Source organism: Staurois parvus, unplaced genomic scaffold (assembly GCF_062004578.1).
Source record: "Staurois parvus isolate SC_StPar_1 unplaced genomic scaffold, SC_StPar_1.0 ptg000013l, whole genome shotgun sequence".
Taxonomy (NCBI): Eukaryota; Metazoa; Chordata; class Amphibia; order Anura; family Ranidae; genus Staurois; species Staurois parvus.
Genome location: NW_028317809.1, coordinates 4132759 through 4153068, shown reverse-complemented (window position 1 = coordinate 4153068; position 20310 = coordinate 4132759). Strand labels below are relative to the sequence as shown.

The window sequence follows — 20310 nt, the reverse complement described above, 5'->3', positions numbered from 1 at the left end:
TTTGGCTGATCCCTGCTGAACTGGCCGAACTTCGATCCATGTTTGGGATCGAAGACATGCTTAAACAGTATTGTTTCATGTACAATCACTTAACATAATACTAATTATATAAAAGAAGCTGAACAGAAATTTTAATTATTCTAGTTTGCCACAATCCTGCACTTTACTATTTAGCTACACACTTATTATACAATATTTATTAAATATTGTACACTCATTTCCAGGGGCGGACTGACCATTTGGAAACTCGGGCACTGTCCGAGGGCCCGGGGTCAGTAGGTCCCATGAGATGCCCCTAGTCCCTTTTTCATAGGCTTTTATGAGTTTGGGCAAGGACACAGGGGCCCCATGATCCCCTATTGCCCGGGGGCCCCATGAATTGTCAGTCCGCCCCTGCTCATTTCCCACCTGATTGATCGATGAACTATGAACTAGTTCTTGTCAGCTACATAACAAACAGCTGCCCATAGACAGTTCTCAATTCATAGCTTATACTATTCCTCTGGTTTGAGATTCCTAATCACCCAAGAAAACAAAGCCAAGGACATCAAGCTGGTACAAGTTAGAAAAAAGTAAAAGAATGTGATCAAACTACAACAAAAGACACAAGGCAAAAGAAAGTTAACTTACCCCAAACTGTACAACTGTGTTCCTGCCAGATGTATGAGTGTAACAATTCAGAGTGAAGGAAGTGCACACAAATCCTGTCATTAGAGTTATTGGGCTGGACAAAACATTTCACATGCATACTTCTACTCCAGAGACTGCCTACTACTGAGTAACAATGCCATTTATTAGAAGTTCACATTGATCAGAGGCACCATCTGCTGAAGGATTGTGGTATTACATTGTCCAGAATATGAAAGGGATGGGTGTGTAAGCAGATACCACTGGAATTTAAAACATTATGGTAGTTTCCCATTAGACATTTAAAGTGAATAAGCATAAAATCAAATGGCTTTTTTTTCCAGTTAAATACATAAAAAAGACACAGTTCCATCAAATGTATTTATTTATAATTATGCAGCAACTGAAGTCACCATGAAGCCATAAATATTGTTCTGCATTCCTGTTGCAAGTTAGCGATTCAGAAAGTATTAAAACCACTGCTATACAAGCAGTCAGGTATCCATCATTTTCAAAAGGAGCGGTCATCAATATACAGTGAGGAACAGAAGTATTTGAACACCCTGCGATTTTGCAAGTTCTCCCACTTAGAAATCATGGAGAGGTCTGAAATTCACATTGTAGGTGCATTCCCACTCTGAGAGACAGAATTTAAAAAAAAATTCAGGAAATCACATTGTATGATTTTTAAAGAATTTATTTGTCTTGCACTGCTGAACATAAGTATTTGAACACCTGAGAAAATCAGTGTTAATATTTGGTACATAAGCCTTTGTTTTCAATTACAGAGGTCAAACGTTTCCTGTAGTTCTTGACCAGGTTTGCACACACTGCAACAGGGGTTTTGGCCCACTCCTCAACAGATATCCTCTAGATCTGTCAGGTTTCAGGGCTGTCGCTGAGCAACACGGAGTTTCAGCTCCCTCCAAAGATGTTCTATTGTATTTAGGTCTGGAGACTGGCTAGGCCACTCCAGAACCTTGATATGCTTCTTACGGAGCCACTCCTTGGTTATCCTGGCTGTGTGCTCCGGGTTGTTGTCATGTTGGAAGACCCAGCCACGACCCATCTTCAATGCTCTGACTGAGGGAAGGAGGTTGTTGCTCAAAATCTCACAATAAATGGCCCCATTCATCCTCTCCTTAATACAGTGCAGTCGTCCTGTCCCCTTCACAGAAAAGCACCCCCAAAGCATGATGTTACCACCCCCATGCTTCACAGTAGGGATGGTGTTCTTGGGATGCAACTCATCCTTCTTTTTCCTCCAAACACGACGAGTGAAGTTTAGACCAAAAAGTTCTACTTTGGTCTCATCTGACCACATAACTTTCTCCCATGCCTCCTCTGGATCATCCAGGTGGCAAACTTCAGACGGGCCTGGACAGGTGATGACTTGAGCAGGGGAACCTTCCGTGCAAAGCATGATTTGAAACCATGACGGCGTAGTGTTCTACCAACAGTGACCTTTGAAACTGTGGTCCCAGCTCTCTTCATGTCATTGACCAGCTCCTCCCTTGTAGTTCTGGGCTGATTCCTCACCTTTCTTATCATCAGTGATACCCCACGAGGTGAGATCTTGCATGGAGCCCAAGTCCGAGGGAGATTGACAGTCTTCTTTAGCCTCTTCCATTTTCTAACAATTGCTCCAACAGTTGATCTATTTTCACCAAGCTGCTTGGCAATTGCCCCGTAGCCCTTTCCAGCCTTGTGGAGGTCCACAATTTTGTCTCTGGTGTCTTTTGACAGCTCTTTGTTCTTGCCCATGGTAGTAGTTGGCATCTGACTGACTGTGGGGTGGACAGGTGTCTTTAAAGAGCTCAGACAGGTGCTACTAAGTTCTCCAGTTTTATTAAATCTCCCCCAGTATAAATGCTGCCATCTATTACTAGCAATTTTTGTTTTCTCTGCTGTTGATGTGTCCAGTAGGTCAGGTGACTTTCTACTTCCTTTAATGGGATGGCAATTAATGACAAGTGCAGAGTTGTCACCCTGTTGATATGCTGTTTCAGATGGACTTAAAAAGTGCAACAACTTTTTCACAGAAACTTAAAAAGTGAACTAACACACTATACCCCCCCCCCCCCCAGTTCCTGCTGCATTTACCTCCATGGGTAATTTCCTTTGACTACTTGCGCAGCCAGTGCAGCAGTCCAGGGATTTAACAACCTCGGTCTTCTCATAATTCTTTAATTAAAGGTTCCAAGACAGATCAGAGCAACTTCGAATGGTCAAAGCAGTCACATGTCAGTGGGGACCAAGGTTGGGTAGGGTGTAGTGTGTTAGATTAATGATAAGTTTTGACAAAAATGTGCATTATTTTTTTGTCTTGGTAGCCTGTAAAGCATTGCACCAGCGATCAGTGGATTGCTGGTGCCATGCAGGTCTCCTGCAGACCTGTCAGTATATCTGTTTGCCTGATACACTCTGACAGGAAGAATCAATGAACTACCAGAGTGCTCACAGTTCTGTGGTAGATCATTGAGGACTACATTGAAGGTCATGTTGGCATTTTCTTCTTTCCCGCAGGTTCTGATATTTAGACATAATTTAAATATTTTCCATTTTGCTTTCATTGGTTGGCAAATGTAACTCCTAGTCCCACTGACTGGGTTCACCCATACTCAATGATGTGATGCCAGAGGGGCCACTACATAGAAAATCTGGAGGGTGAGGTGGAAAAACACAACAAGGTGGATAATTAGAGCACTACATAACAGCACTGGAGACCCTTATTACCGTGAGGGTGCAGGAAGAGAATATGAAGAACAGTGTGGGTGGACATTGCAGGCAGATAATCAGATCAGGGTGGATTTTACAGGAACCATAAAGCCAAAGGAAAAGACCTGCACAGCAGGGCCAATAAAGGAGGATGAAAACATAGCTCCCAACTGTTCCTCATATGGAGAAACTGTCCCTATTTTGAAACCAAGTCCTTCCATCCACCTTTCTTCCTCAGTTGTCCCTCTTTTTGGTCCTCTTTAAAAAAATGTACTATGGAGCACAGTCTGGACATGCATGGGTGAGGACATGCAGACCCTGAGCTCCTGCTCCCACCTAGGTTTCCATATCTATAACTGTGAGATTGGACAGTTCTTACGGCTCGTGGCATGCACAAGAAACTGTGATTATCATCCAAATTGAGCTGCACACCTAAAAGCCATTCTGGAGGGCACACCTTCTTTACTAGCCGCACTCCTCACAACTTGACCACAGGCAACATGACATCCATCCACTCAGCTACCTGTGAAGACTCTTTGATGTCAGAAGATGCTTCCCTGTTCCCTTTTGGACCCCCAGGTACACAAAGATATTCCTCCCCTCTCCCATAAATCCCTGAGCACGATTTCTGCAGCCTCTGAATGGGAGTACCAGGATTGGCACTGGGATATAAGGGAACACTTTAGGGCACTCCCCATTAAGGTAAAATTTGTACAGCTCATTGCCAAAGTACAAACTAGGTTCAGACAATTAATCAATAACCTCAAGTAGAAACCACACATCTTGGCAATAGATTAGAGAAACTTGAAAGTAATCATAGGGAACTATTGCAAACTTTGGAGCACCTCAGAGATAAATCCCTAAGACAAGACCTCAACATTGACACACTTCTTGCACAGCTGGATGATTATGAGAATTGCAATTACTGCCAAAATTCGGGGATTACCGGGAGCTTCTGTGCACCTAATCAAAAAGCTGCAGGGAGTCCTTATACAAATCATGGGTGAGAATGCAGCAAACCACATCAAAATTAAGAAGGGTGCACAAGGCCCTAAAGCTGCCCAGCCACAATATGAATAAGCTATGGAATGTTATATGCAAATTACTTGGTTATTACTTTCACCTGATGCCTTTTGGATTTAAAGACATCTGGTTATGTCACTCTTTTGTTGACATCTGACGACACTGTGGATATTACTGTCTGATAGAGATAAAGATCAACAATCCTTTTGCTTTGACTCTTTATCTCAGCATTATACCTTATCCATGTACTGAACCATGTATGAATGCCTTTGCTCTGCTCCCATCATCTACACTAGACCATTCATACGCTATACCAGGGCTTAAAATTTCCACTCGTCTGCTCGCATTTGGCGAGTGGAAATAACATGGGGGCGAGTGTTATTGTTGGCTACTCCTAGCTCATTACTGACTGCTCCTGCACCTTCTATCACTCCCTTTTCTTTTACCTATCAACTGTACTGTATGAGGTTCTCCCGCCTCCCCCAGTATTTGTGTCCTGTGGCTCGTCTAGCTGTCTGTATCTGATGGCTACTCCAGCGTCACATGTTGCATGCTCACCCCCTCAAACAACCTCCTCTCTGCTCCCGGGACCGGAAGACAGACTTACCGGGATCCCAGAGAATGGGGACGGACTGGAGGTATAGGCAGCCAGGGACCGCTCCATCTCACATCACATAGATTCGCTGGAAGGAGTAGAGCACCTCCTGTCCTCACCAAGAGCAAGACCAGACCCTGCCCGCTGCTGGCTATCATGCACATCCTGCTGGCATGGAAGGTATCATACTGAGTATCAAACACACCTTACCACACACAGCAGATGGGTACTGGGACAAGGAGGCACAGGAGGAACTGCAGACAGGGACAGACTAGGGGTCTCTCACACCCCCCCCTCTCTATTATTATTATACAGTATTTAAAAAGCGCCAATAGTTTGCTTAGCGCTGTACATTACAAAGGTGACAGAACATGTGAAAGAACAATACCAATACAATGCAAAACATGAGGGGATCGAGGGCCCTGATCTTTCGAGCTTACAATCTAGGAGGGAGGGGATGGTGGCACAGGAGGAGATAGCTGTGGGGGATAGAGTGGTAGGAAGAGTGGAGGAGGTCGGCAAGTTAGCAGGGGGTGGGGTAGGCTTCTCTGAAGAGATGGGTTTTCAGGGTGCGCTTAAAGGAGAGGAGAGTAGGTGATAATCTGATGGGTTGGGGCAGGGAGTTCCAGAGGATAGGTGACACCCTGGAGAAGTCCTGGAGGCGGGCATGGGAGGAGGAGACCAGGGAACTAGAGAGAAGGAGGTCTTGTGAGGAGCGGAGTGTGCATGCTGGGTGGTACTTGGATATTAGGTCAGTGATGTAGTTCGGGGCAGTATGGTGGACAGCTTTGTACGTCAGTGTTAGGATTTTGAATTTGATCCGTTGCGCAATCGGAAGCCAGTGGAGGGATTGGCAGAGGGGGGTGGCGGAGATGGAGCAGTTGGAAAGGTGAATGAGTCTGGCAGCTGTATTCAGGATCGACTGAAGCGGGGATAGCCAGCGGCGAGGCAGGCCAGTGAGGAGGGAGTTGCAGTAGTCGAGTCGTGATATGATGAGGGAGTGGATGAGCTGTTTAGTGGTTTCTGGGGTTAGGAACGTGCGTGTTTTGGCTATGTTGCGGAGGTGGAGTCTGCACGAGTTTGTTAAAGATTGGACTTGGGGCTGGAAGGATAGGTTGGAGTCCAGAATGACACCAAGTACTCTGGCCTGCGGGGCGGGTTTGATGGTGGCGTTGTTGGATGTGATGGAGAAGTCAATGGGGGGTGGTGTCCGGGCTGGGATATGACTCCCCTCCCTCTCTCTCACCCCCCCTCTCTCTTTCTCACCCCCTCTCTCTGACACCCCTCCCTCTTTCTCACACCCTCTCTCTCTCTCACCCCCTCTCTCTGACCCCCCTCCCCCTCTCTCACACCCCCCTCTCTCTTTCTCACCCGACTCTCTCTGACCTCCCTCCCTCTCTCTATAACCCCTCTCTCTCTTTCTCACCCCCTCTCTCTGACCCCCCTCTCTCTCTCACCCCCCCCCCACCCCTCTCTCTGAGATGCCTGGGTTTCACTCCATGGACACTTCCACCCTTAACTGAAAGTCCAAGGACCTCGGTGTCTCCACCACCATGCAATAGTTCTACTTCATTCCTCCTCCACTGAAGCGTGCAGCATGTATGATGGTGGAGATCCTGAGATTCCCTGGATTCTAAGTTAACGCTGGAGGTGTGCACACTTCAGTGTAGGGGGAATAAAGAGGGACTATTGCATGGTGGTGGAGACTCCAAGGCTCCTTGGAGTTTAATTGGGAGTAGTAGTGCCTTAACTTTGGTTTCAGTGGAAAGAATAACACATCATCGTTTGCATCAGTGGGAGGAATTATACCCTGTCATTGGTATCAGTAAACGGAACAATACCCCATGCTTGGTGTCAGTGGGAGGAATAGTACCCTATGATTGGTGCCAGTGGGAGGAATAGTGCCCCATCATTAGTGTCAGTGGGAGGAATAGTGCCCCATCATTGGTATCAGTGGGAGGAATAACGCCCCATCATTGGTGTGAGTGGGAGGAATAGTGCCCCATGCTTGATGTCAGTGGGAGGAATAGTGCCCCATCATTGGTGTCAGTGGGAGGAATAGTGACCCATCATTGGTGTCATTGGGAGGAATAGTGACCCATCATTGGTGTCATTGGGAGGAATAGTACCCCCATAACATAGCTTTATTATGTCAATTTAAACATAACATCAATAGCTTAAAGCAATAGGGTGCAATAAGGCATAGATTCTAAGCCTTATTGCACCCTATTGCTATTAAGCTATTGCTGTTATGTTTAAATTGACATAATAAACCAATGTTATAATTGCAGTTTTTTATATTTTGGACTCTTTATTCTAAAGAAAAATGTAATTTCATAAGCTTTAAGGGGGCGTGGTTGGGGGCAGGGGTGGGGTTGGAGGCAGACCTGGGCAAGGTTGGGTGGGGCAACTGGTGGAGAGTAAGGTTTGTGCCTGGCTAGTAGGTCTAGACTCGAAATTTTAAGCCCTGCGCTATACTATATAATAAATTTACTGTATATATACTATATATAGCAAGTACTATATATCACTCATGATTTACCATGAACTCCCAAGAGATGTGCAATGTCTTCCCTCCAGTAGACATTTACCTACAATGTGGGGAATACATACAATGGGGACATGGTAGAAAGCTGGTAACAGGTTGTTAAGCCTGAGACCAATACCTCCCACAGTTAACAACATTAACCTGTTTTTCTTGTTCATTATTATGTGTCTAATGTTAATTTTTTTTATTGTTCAACTGGTTTATTATGTTTGTTTATTCCATATGCATTGTAGTTGAGATCACCCATGTTTAAATCATTGTGTAACAGCTCCCTTACAGCATTGTCATGTCTTAAAGTGGTTATGAAGGCTGAAGGAAAAAAACCTTCTGTGTGCTGCTTCTGCCACAGCCCCCCCCCCCCCAATACTTACCCAAGCCCAATCTTGATGCAACTCAGTGCCTAGACTTTCCCGGGTCTCTCTCCCTCTTTATTGGCTGAGACACAGTAGCGGGAGCCATTGGCTCCTACGTCTGTCAATCACAGCCAGTGAGGAGTGCGTGGGAAGTGGGGCCGAACCACGCTCTGTGTGACTTACTGACACATAGAGCAGGGCTTGGGAGCAAGCACGCATGAGTTCCCCAAGAGCAAGTAGCTATTGTAGTGTCGCGTAACACCATATGCAGCTTTAAAGTGGTTGTAACGGTTGCAGGTTTTTGTAAAGGCTTCAGCTGCTTGCTCTGGGGGTACTCAGCAGGAGGGAGGGGTCAAGAGCACCGGCAGGGGACTCGAGAAGAGAAGGATCTGGGCTGCTCAGTGCAAAAGCACTTGACAGAGCAGGTATAACATGTTTGTTTTTTTTTCTTTTCTTTTTTTAAACCCGAGCCTTTAATATCACTTTAATTTAAAGCAATGTTGGGGGTCTATGTTCACCACATAAATGGATCAAGTAAAGAGACAAGAGACACACTTTTAAATTTACCCACAAGCTCTCTACAAGGGACTGGATCTCAGCTAATCCACTCTCCCTAAGGCCAAATGGGTGGACATTGCAATCCATAATACCTGCTCATTTGTTCTTGAGATACAGGTAATAGACCAAGGGGTTTATTTAGGGATAAAAATATACTTTACTACTCTTTATGGTGAATTTTCTATCAAACATATTAGACATATTGGCTGATTTTTGTCAGTTTGCTAATATTAAGGCAGAAGGATTAAAATCTACCCCAAGCTCTCTACAAGGGACTGGATCTCAGCTAATCCGCACTCCCTAAGGCTAAATGGGTGGACATTGCAATCTACAGTATAATACCTGCTCCTTTGTTCTTGAGGTTCATGTAATAAATCAAAGGGGTTTATTTAGGGCTAAAATATACTTTTCTACTCTTTATGGTGAATTTTCTATCAAACATATTAGACATATTGGCTGATTTATGTCAGTTTGCTAATATTAAGGCAGAAGGATTCAAATCTTTGTCAAGAGTCTGGAGTGAACACAGGGAGACCAACCCAGTCATTATTATTATTATTATTATTATACAGTATTTATAAAGCACCAACAGTTCGCTCAGCACTGTACAGTACAATGGGAGACAATACATGCAACAGTACAATGACAATACAATGCAATACACGAGGGGTGCGAAGGCCCTGCTCTTTCGAGCTTACAATCTAGGAGGGAGGGGATAGTGGTACAGGAGGAGATAGCTGTGGGGGATGGAGTGGTAGGAAGAGTGGAAGAGGTCTGAAATTAGCAGGGGGTGGGGTAGGCTTCCCTGAAGAGGTGGGTTTTCAGGGTGCGCCTAAAGGAGAGGAGAGTAAGTGATAGTCTGATGGGTTGGGGTAGGGAGTTCCAGAGGATGGGAGGCACCCTGGAGAAATCCTAGAGGCTGGCATGGGAGGAGGAGACCAGGAAACTAGAGAGAAGGAGGTCTTGTGAGGAGCGGAGTGCGTGTGTTGGGTGGTACCTGGATACCAGGTCGGTGATGTAACTTGGGGCAGTATGGTGGACAGCCTTGTAAGTCAATCACTGCACTTAAATACAGAAATCCAATCAGAAATTACACCATATCAACAGCTGGTGGGCTATGCACACACATAAGAATTATAGTCAATGCACTAAAACTTTCTTTAGTTTCTCTTACTGACCACTTCTTTTTGCGTAGCCTGATGTGATGGAGCTCAGAAATATTTAATTTTTTATGTTTTGTTCTGGCTTCACATACATGCATTGTGGTCTAACACCGCACTCCTGGGCAAATCACATGCAATTTGTGTGCGTTGCAATTAGAGACAAACATTTTGCACACCTCAAATTGCACCGCATCCGGGCCAAAAATGTGCAGGACCCTTTATGCTGTTACACAGTTAATATTTATGTTAATGTACATGAGAATTCATATAGTTTATTTTTTGTACCATTTCCTATGGACATTTCTATAATTAGTAATGCTGCCATCCAGTGGCCTTATTTGGTATGCATTTGTTTTATATTGCCTCCCTGAGATCTATGACACAGTTCCTTTGTATATGAAGCTCCTCCCTTCTTCTTCAGTACAGAACTTCCTGTGTCATGGATGCAGCTAACAGACCACATGTAACAGGGACACATGTATTCTGCATAGTACGCTATGGAAAGTATCATCTTTTGACCGCATAATACTGGAAACCATTCATTCTGCTGTATCCTGTTTCACATGTACAGAATAAAGCAACTTCTGGATGAACACAGTATTGGTGAGTTCAAGCTATCTGATAAGGGTTGCCCACAGTGATTATATCTGCTTATACAGGCTAGGCAGAGAGGTCTCACAAGGGATAAATCGCTATCACAACAATCTGAGTCAGAATAGTCAAAAGATGGATAGAATCCCTACAGCCTGCTGTGTATATGTGTTTGCCTAATCTGCAATCAAGCTCAGTGCCATCCGCCATCTTGCAAAGCACATGGTCGCACAAGCTTACTGCCCCTCATGTGAATGTTGAAAACTGTTTCTCTGCATTGAACTGTGTTACCCCACCTGTCTAAGCTGCTGTTCGTCTTCTTAAAGAGACAGTACCAATTTTTGCAGAACAGTAAAAAATGTCTAGACAAGGCTCTGAACACTCCTTTATGGCCGAACCAACGCAGATACATCATTCCCCTGAACCAGCAGACGTACAGGGAGCAGATTCTGCAGACATTACCGAACAGAGCGTAAAACCCAAACGTACAATAAAACCGACACAGAAACTCAGGGAAAACTATGAAGCCACTAGAGATGAGTTCTCCAGTAATCTGTCAGACCTCTGGGACCGAACTTCACAATGCATGTCAGTTTTGTCACACTTTAATGATCAACCAGCTGAATTAAGAGACTCTATAAATCGCCTATCTGCTGCATATGAACGCTACCAGCGGCTGTCTGTAAAATACTCAGCTTTCTTGCAGGACTCTAATATAGAGGATTCTTCAGCAGAACTGACCAGGACTGATGCACTAAACCAACAAAGGGATCTTGCAGTGAAAAATGCTAAGTTTAAAGCAGAACTCCGCATTACTCAACTGCAGGAGACCAGATCTCACAGATCCACCTCAACCAAGCCCACTGCACTTTCTTCTAGATCCTCTCGCTCCAGAAGTTCGACGTTAAGCGATAAGCTAATAGAGGCCCGCGCTGATGCTGAATCAAAAAAGGCGCAAAGCTCTTTTACCAGAAAGGAAGCAGAGGTAGAAGCACGCAAGATAGCGCAACAAGCGGAGATGATAGCTCAGCAAGCAGAGATAGAAGCACGCAAGGTAGCTCAGCAAGCAGAGGCAGATTCCCAAATAAAGATTCTGCAGATGGAAAGGGAGGAAGCAGCTTCCCTAGCAAGGCTGAAAGTCCTAGAACAAGCAATGGGACAAAGTACTAATTCAGACTGCCTTATCCCAGCAGAACTGGAAGATCCAGTTGAACGCACCAGTGAATACGTATTAAAGCATAACATTTGCGAAGATACAGAGTCATCTCCTGTACCTCCTACTAGCAACACTGTTCTGACTCTCAACACAGAGACCTCTCAGCTCCATATGCCTAAGCCTCTTCAAATGTACAACACAAGTACATCTATGCAGCAAACCACATCAACTCCTGCCAACAACAAGGTGACTTCCAGTAACAAGTCGCAGCTCAAGCCACAGCCAGCACAAGCCTTAGAGACTACACCACAGTTAAACGCTCATGCAACATCATTTTACCCTGGTAAATCTCACCCTACATCACCAGAGAACTTTCACACCCAAGGGGTTCCACAAGTTACTTTGGCACCAAAGAGTGAGAGATCAGACTTGAATGACTTTGCCAGATATATGATTCGCCGTGAGCTCATTAACACCAGCCTCTCAAGGTTTGATGACTGTCCAGAGAGCTACAGGGCCTGGAGATCAACCTTCAAGGCTGCTATTGCTGATCTCAACCTTACTACTAAGGAAGAACTTGATTTGCTCATAAAGTGGCTGGGACCAGAATCTGCAGATCGTGTTAATAGACTGAGAACAGTACATGTTGACCACCCAGACGCAGGTCTTGTTGCTGCATGGGCAAGACTTGAGCAAGCCTATGGTAGCTCTGAAGCCATAGAGAGCGCTCTATTCAAGAGACTGCAAAACTTCCCAAAAATAGGAAACAAAGACTATCGCAGGCTCCAAGATCTAAGTGACCTCCTCATGGAGCTAGAGTTGGCAAAGACAGACCCACGTCTATCTGGACTAAGCTTCCTGGACACCGCTCATGGTGTCAACCCAGTGGTGTCTAAACTGCCATACGGCCTGCAAGAGAAATGGGCACAACAGGGCTCAAGGTACAAAAGAGACTATAACGTATCCTTTCCTCCATTCTCATACTTTTGCAGGTTCATTAGTGATCAAGCCTGGACGAGAAACGATCCCAGCTTCAGCTTCAGTGAACCAAACTTGCCTGCTTCATCCTCATCATCATCAAGGTATGATAACACAGCAGCTAAACATAGAGACTATACTAGAGCAATATCTGTTAAAAGAACAGACATCTCACCCTCCACAACCTCGCCTACTGACCAAGGCATTGTGGATGCCAGAGATAAAGACCCTAATCGTCAGTGTCCTATTCACAAGAAGCCTCACCCTCTTAAGAAATGTCGTGGGCTTAGGGCAAAGCCTTTACAAGAGCGCAGGGAGATTCTCCAGAAACTTGGAATATGCTACAAGTGCTGTGCTTCTTATAACCACTTTGCTAAAGACTGTAAGGTTGTCATCAAGTGCACAGAATGCGGTAGCGACAGACATGTTACAGCCATGCATCCTACTCCACTTCCAGACAACCCGCAGCAGCTACCTACCTCAACCCCTGTCCCAAATTATGGCGGGGAGCAACAAAGTCATGCTCTAGCCAAAAGTAATGTTTCTTCTTCATGCACAGAAGTCTGTGGAGAGGGACTGGATCACAAATGCTGTGCCAAGATATGCCTAGTCAAGATATACCCCAAGGATCATCCTGAGGAAGCTGCTAGGATGTATGCCATAATAGATGAACAGAGTAACAGATCCCTGGTTAAGCCTAAATTCTTTGAGATCTTTGGCTTAGAAGGTCACGCCACACCGTATACTCTCAGAACCTGTTCTGGTCGTGTAGAGACCTTTGGCAGAAGGGTCGATGGATTCATGGTCTCTCATATCAAGGATGGAGAAGGCATACCCCTCCCAACATTAGTTGAGTGTGATCAGATACCAGACGAAAGAGAAGAGATTCCTACTCCAGAAGCTGCATATCATCATCCTCACTTAAGGCACCTTGCTGATGAGATTCCTGCGATGGACAAGAGTGCTGAAATCTTGGTCCTGCTAGGAAGAGACATTCTCAGAGTACATAAAGTACGCGACCAATGCGATGGACCTAACAATGCCCCTTATGCACAAAGACTTGACCTAGGCTGGGTAATAGTGGGCGATGTATGCCTGGACAGAACATCAACTCAGATCCACTCCTTCAAAACTTACATGTTGGGAAATGGACGTGCATCCCACTTCAAACAGTGCCCTCACCATTATGAAGTAAAGGAGAAGCCTCTTGACATCATCCAAGTACCTGATGTTACTCCTGTTCTTTGTGATGACAACCTAGGTACCACAGTGTTTTGTACTACAAGTGACGACAACAAAATAGCCTTGTCAGTCGAAGATAGAGAGTTCATCAAAATAATGGACGAAGAATTCTTCCAGGATGAGTCTAACAGCTGGATCGCACCATTACCTCTTCGTGCTGCAAGGGCCACACTCCCAACCAATCGTGAACAGGCTCTATCCAGATTCAACTCACTTCAACGAACACTAAAGAACAGGCCTGAAATGAAGGAACATTTCATCGCTTTTATGAAAAGGATCTTTGACAATGATCACGCAGAACCAGCGCCACCACTTCAAAGACATGATGAGTGCTGGTACCTGCCTTTCTTTGGAGTGTATCATCCACGTAAGCCAAAACAAATCAGGGTAGTATTTGACTCCAGTGCCAAGCATCAAGGCGTATCCCTGAACGATGTTCTTCTCACTGGCCCGAATCTAACCAACAACCTTGTAGGTATACTTATGAGATTTAGAAGAGAACCAGTTGCCATAACTGCTGATATTGAGCAAATGTTTCATTGCTTCATTGTACGTGAAGACCATAGGAACCTCCTAAGGTTTCTGTGGCACCGTAACAACAACATGGACAATGAGATAATTGAATACCGCATGAAGGTACATGTTTTTGGAAATAGTCCCTCACCCGCTGTTGCAACATATGGTTTACGAAGGACTGCCCTTGATGGAGAAAAGGAGTATGGTGCGGATGCTCGACACTTCGTTGAGAGAGACTTTTATGTTGACGACGGACTTAAGTATTTACCTACAGACGAAGAAGTCATAGACCTGCTCCAAAGGACACAAGGTATGCTTTCCGAGGCTAACCTCAGACTACACAAGATTGCCTCGAATAGTGTTGCTGTTATGAAAGCCTTTCAACCTGGTGATCATGCCACTGGGTTTAAAGATTTAAATCTTGGAATGGACATGCCACCTGTACAGAGAAGTCTGGGCCTACGGTGGGACTTATTAAAAGATACCTTCGGCTTTCAAGTCGGCTCTGCAGACAAACCATTTACCAAGCGTAGTGTTCTGTCAGTGTTGAACAGTTTATACGATCCATTGGGATTTGTGGCTCCCATCACCATACAAGGTAAAGCCTTACTTAGACAGTTCTCAGAGTCTATTAAAGATTGGTATGCTCCGCTGCCTACCGACAAGCTTCCAAAGTGGGAGTCCTGGAAACAATCTCTACATGCCTTAGATGGAATCAGTATACCACGCTGTTACACCTCAGCTTCCCTTGCTACAAGTCAGGGAAAAGAGCTTCACATCTTCTCAGAAGCATCTGCCATAATCAATTCAAGACCACTTGTTCCAGTTTCTACAGATCCAGAGACCCCAACTATCCTTACCCCAGCTACTCTTCTCACCCAGAAGCTTGGGTCCGTTCCTGTTCCACCTGGAAACTTTAAAACAGGAAATATGTGCTATGACCAGTGGAAGCGAGTACAACACCTCTCCAACTGCTTCTGGAATCGTTGGAGAATGGAGTATATTTCTACTCTGCAAGGACGCAGAAAATGGCAACGCCTGAACCCTAACATTAAAGTTGGAGATCTCGTTCTGCTGAAGGACCAGAAAGCTGAAAGAATCAAGTGGCCTATGGGACTCATTGTAAAGAGCATTCCTAGTGATGACGGCAAGGTACGCAAGGTGGAGGTGAAAGTTGCAAGACAAGGGACTGTAAAGACTTTCAGCAGACCTATCACGGAACTTGTTCTGCTCTTGCCCTTTGGAGAATGAACTTGCTTGCGTATGCTGCTGGATCCAACCTGTGACTTCAAGAAGGAAGTGTCTTGAACTTTATTTGATACAACTTGAAGCCTTACATTATAATTGTTGCACTATATGCATGTTCTCTTTTTTATGTCTTTCAGGTCTTCAAGACATCAAGCAAATTGCACTGTTGTTTATTTGCAATTGTATAACTACCGTTATGGTTTAAATAGTGACATTTACAATGCCAGACGGGGAGTATGCTGTTACACAGTTAATATTTATGTTAATGTACATGAGAATTCATATAGTTTATTTTTTGTACCATTTCCTATGGACATTTCTATAATTAGTAATGCTGCCATCCAGTGGCCTTATTTGGTATGCATTTGTTTTATATTGCCTCCCTGAGATCTATGACACAGTTCCTTTGTATATGAAGCTCCTCCCTTCTTCTTCAGTACAGAACTTCCTGTGTCATGGATGCAGCTAACAGACCACATGTAACAGGGACACATGTATTCTGCATAGTACGCTATGGAAAGTATCATCTTTTGACCGCATAATACTGGAAACCATTCATTCTGCTGTATCCTGTTTCACATGTACAGAATAAAGCAACTTCTGGATGAACACAGTATTGGTGAGTTCAAGCTATCTGATAAGGGTTGCCCACAGTGATTATATCTGCTTATACAGGCTAGGCAGAGAGGTCTCACAAGGGATAAATCGCTATCACAACAATCTGAGTCAGAATACCCTTTTTCAGGGTATGCACATGGGTGTGAATAGGCATGCCATCCAATTTGGCAAATCGCAATACGCTTTGTGTACCAATTTTGGTGTGTTGGTAACTTCACCTAGAAAGCCGCAGCAGGTGGCATGAAGGGGTTGCGGTTGCGATGCGGTGCAGCGCTTGCACAGAAAACACTGCAAATTTCACATCGCATCTGTGTGACACCAGAATGTGCCAGTATGTGGCTTGACAAAGCACAGTGGTCAGTGCAGATTATTTTCAATCCATGTTTTTTACACTTTTCATTCACTGGTTTAACTCAGGTGATCGTTAATCCCAATTATCTCCGGAGATCACATGCAGCCCCTCAACCATCTACACATATCTCTGGAAATCTATACAGATCTCCTTGAAAAAATGTCTCCTCTCTTCTTCGGAAAACAATTGTCCTCCACCTCATAAACAGGGGGACAGAGAAGACTTCCCCTTGATAACTAAAATCAGATTAATTATCTGTGCTTAATAAACATACACCAATACTGCAAATGCATTGTACTGTCCAAGGCATTGCACACTAACGCATTGCACACTAGAAATGTCAAATGCGTTAGTGTGTACAGTGCATGAGTGTAAAATGCTTTAGTGCACACTGCAGTGTACAACGCATTGCACACTGTAATACACTGTACAATGTAATACCGTGTACACCCACACATTGTACAATGTAATACCGTGTACACCCACACATTGTACAATGTAATACCGTGTACACCCACACATTGTAGACTAATGCACTGTACACTATCATGTAGGATGGAGCTACGCATTGCACACTGTGATACCGTGTACACCCACACATTGTAGACTGTAATGCACTGTACACTGTCATGCAGGATGGAGCAACGCATTGCACACTGTAATACCGTGTACACCCACACATTGTAGACTGTAATGCACTGTACACTGTCATGCAGGATGGAGCAACGCATTGCCCACTGTGATACCGTGTACACCCACACATTGTAGACTGTAATGCACTGTACACTGTCATGCAGGATAGAGCTACGCATTGCCCACTGTGATACCGTGTACACCCACACATTGTAGACTGTAATGCACTGTACATTGTCATGCAGGATAGAGCTACGCATTGCACACTGTGATACCGTGTACACCCACACATTGTAGACTGTAATGCACTGTACACTGTCATGCAGGATGGAGCTACGCATTGCCCACTGTGATACCGTGTACACCCACACATTGTAGACTGTAATGCACTGTACACTATCATGTAGGATGGAGCTACGCATTGCCCACTGTGATACCGTGTACACCCACACATTGTAGACTGTAATGCACTGTACACTGTCATGCAGGATAGAGCTACGCATTGCACACTGTGATACCGTGTACACCCACACATTGTAGACTGTAATGCACTGTACACTGTCATGCAGGCTGGAGCTACGCATTGCACACTGTGATACGCTGTCCACTGTCATGCAGAATCCAGCAACGCATTGCACACTGTAATACCATGTACACCAACACATTGTAGAATGTAATGCATTATACGCAGTATACATGTCCAGATATTCAAAGATTAGCCATGAAGGCCTAGCTGGTTTCCTATTTGGCGACCGCAGATAGCCGAATAACGCTACACTGCATCCAGGCAGCTCTGGGAGGGTGTCATATGACATCCTGGCAGAACGCGCTCTCCGTGATTGCTGTGTCCTAAGGACACAGCTGATCACGTGATGTGGTGAAGGCCAATCACAGCGGCTTTTTACCATGTGATCAGCCATGTCCAATGACACGCTGATCACCGGGAAATGCATTTGCCGGGTCTTGGCTGCACTTTCATCACGCTGTCAGAATGTGTGGAAAGTACTGCCGAGAACCAGCAGTTATCAAAGCAGGGGTCGGCCCCGATGATCAGTGCCCACCAGTGCCACCCAACAGTTACGCCCACCTGTGGCCAGCAGTGCCACCCACCAGTGCTGCCTCATCAACGCACATCAGTGTTGCTAAATTACCAGTTTACCAAATGTTATAATATAAACAGACTTTTATTCATTATGAGCTATTTTGTGGTTTATCGAGCAAAAAGTAAAACTCACAGCAGCAAGTCAATACCACCCAAAGAAAGCTCTATTTGTCTGAAAAAACTGATATAAATTTAAGATGGGTACAATGTGGCATGACCGCACAATTGTCATTCAAAGGGTAACAGTGCAGAAAGATGAAAATTGGCCAGGACAGGAAGGGGGTAGGAGTACCCAGTAGGCAAGTGGTTAATATCATTGACCCATCAATACCCAGGAGCTAATGTGCAGATAAGTAGCATGTGCACCAAGTGAGATTCTGCTAGGCCCCACCCACAAAATTACAATTACCTGTCCCTCACATGTTATAAACATATTTGCAATGGCCATGCTTACTTTACATATAAGGATCATCTCCTCAGTTGAGAACTGTGCTCTCGCCATGTCCAAATGCCAATAAAGTTATCAAAATTTTCAACCAACACAAAACCTCCATCCACTTACACTCCCCACAACCACTTCCGGGTGCGCGCGCACGTGATGACGGACTTCCAGGATAGCCGTTCATGCGCCATGCGGACACCTGTTTGGTGCTTATTTGTTTGCAATCGCACATTTCTATGCACGGCTATGATAGCTTTCGCGAATGTGTGTTTCTTATTGATTTGTTTTTTTTAACCTTAGCTAATATTTGTTGCCAAAGGCCAAAAATCAACAAAGTGTGGACGATTTTATTACTGTAAATCGAATTGTAGAAAACTTGTAGCTGGCTGCACAGTGAATGTGACATTCATTAGTACAGAATATTGTGGTGCAAGTGGGTTTTCTTTTTTTTTGGTTTTGAAGAAGCCAGTTTGCACACACTTGCATATTCACACTCTTACAAGCTACATTTGAGCAGATTATATAAGTATACAAAGTAACTATTAAGGTTGTTCATATATTGAACATAAAATAAACACAAAAACATCGGTCAAATATTTATTGATCAAATATATCTTCATTTATTTGGTCAGCAGGAACAAGTAGGTATAGTCAATATCTTGGTGAGTCACAAAAAGAATAGGATTGATGTGGCAAAAATAAAACACTCCTGCTCATAAGAGCTTACAATCTAAAGATACTTCTAATGAACTGTGTGTGCTCAGGTTATAGCAGGAAACAAAGGGGAAGAGGAATCAAGTAACATTTTCGTGCACATAAGATTTACTTACACAATCACGTAGTATAAAGATCCATTCACAAAAAAAAGTCTACAGATCAAAATATCAAGAAAACAAAGCATGTGAAAAAAAACCCTCCCACCTCTACAAATCCCCTCCCACCTCTACAAATCCCCTACATATACATTTGTCAGCAGGTTTGTCAGAAAAATGCATTGGAGTCTAAATAAGCAAGCAAAATTAAAACAAGAGCAGATTTTAAACAAAACGATTGACATGTGTGAGGCTTTCAATGCAAAGAGAAAAAACACAATCATTGTGCAATAACACACAAACACACTTTACAAGGCCAAAAATATGCAAACATTTCCAGCCCACTTCCAAACACAGCCTGAGTGGTGTCTGGGGCAATTCAGCACAAAATCTCTTCTTCCCCCAAACCACTACAAGCAAGGACTTAGTCACAAACCACCCGGCCTAGTAACAGGCCAAATCACTCCCTACTGCACGTCTTTATATAAGCTAGGTTGTATTTGGAGCGTGCCAAACAAGGCCCCACACCCAATGAAGCCTCACCCACCACTGACCTTAAGTTGGTCAGTGAAAGTGTTTTCACCTGATGAATCCGCTTCCTACCTGCATTAACCCTTGGTATACAGGCCCCACAAATCAGAAAGATATATACAGTGAAATGTACGTGTGCAGCATACAACAGAACATTGAGCAGGGATGTGAAAGGGAACCCCAATTGGAACCTTTATTGCTACTATGGTCACAATTCCCTCCAGATTCTCGCATGAGTTAAGACAGTCACATGACCACATCTTGTATGCGATATTGAAAATGACAAATCGATTTGACTAGTATGGTGAATTTCCCATCAATTGGCGAAACACTCCAGAAATCAAACATCACCAAACATTACACTCTGGGCAAAGCGGATTTACAAATCATGCGACTTACAGTAATGTTGACCATTTCAATGCAATTTTCAAAGACATCTGACACAGATCTCTATGCAAATTGCCACTAAAGTAGAACATGTACTACTTAAGAAATCAGTGTTTG

The 20310-nt window shown here is 44.2% G+C and overlaps 1 protein-coding gene across 1 annotated transcript in view; it reads right to left on the bottom strand.

Annotated features, from left to right (window-relative positions):
* The window catches only part of SH2D4A (SH2 domain containing 4A), a 119356-nt gene extending 118609 nt beyond the window's left edge, over positions 1 to 747 (bottom strand). The window contains exon 1 of the mRNA XM_089675292.1: positions 631 to 747. The gene's annotated coding sequence lies outside the window, so the exon portion shown is untranslated. The remainder of the gene's footprint in view (positions 1 to 630) is intronic.
* Between the last annotated feature and the right edge of the window lie 19563 nt (positions 748 to 20310).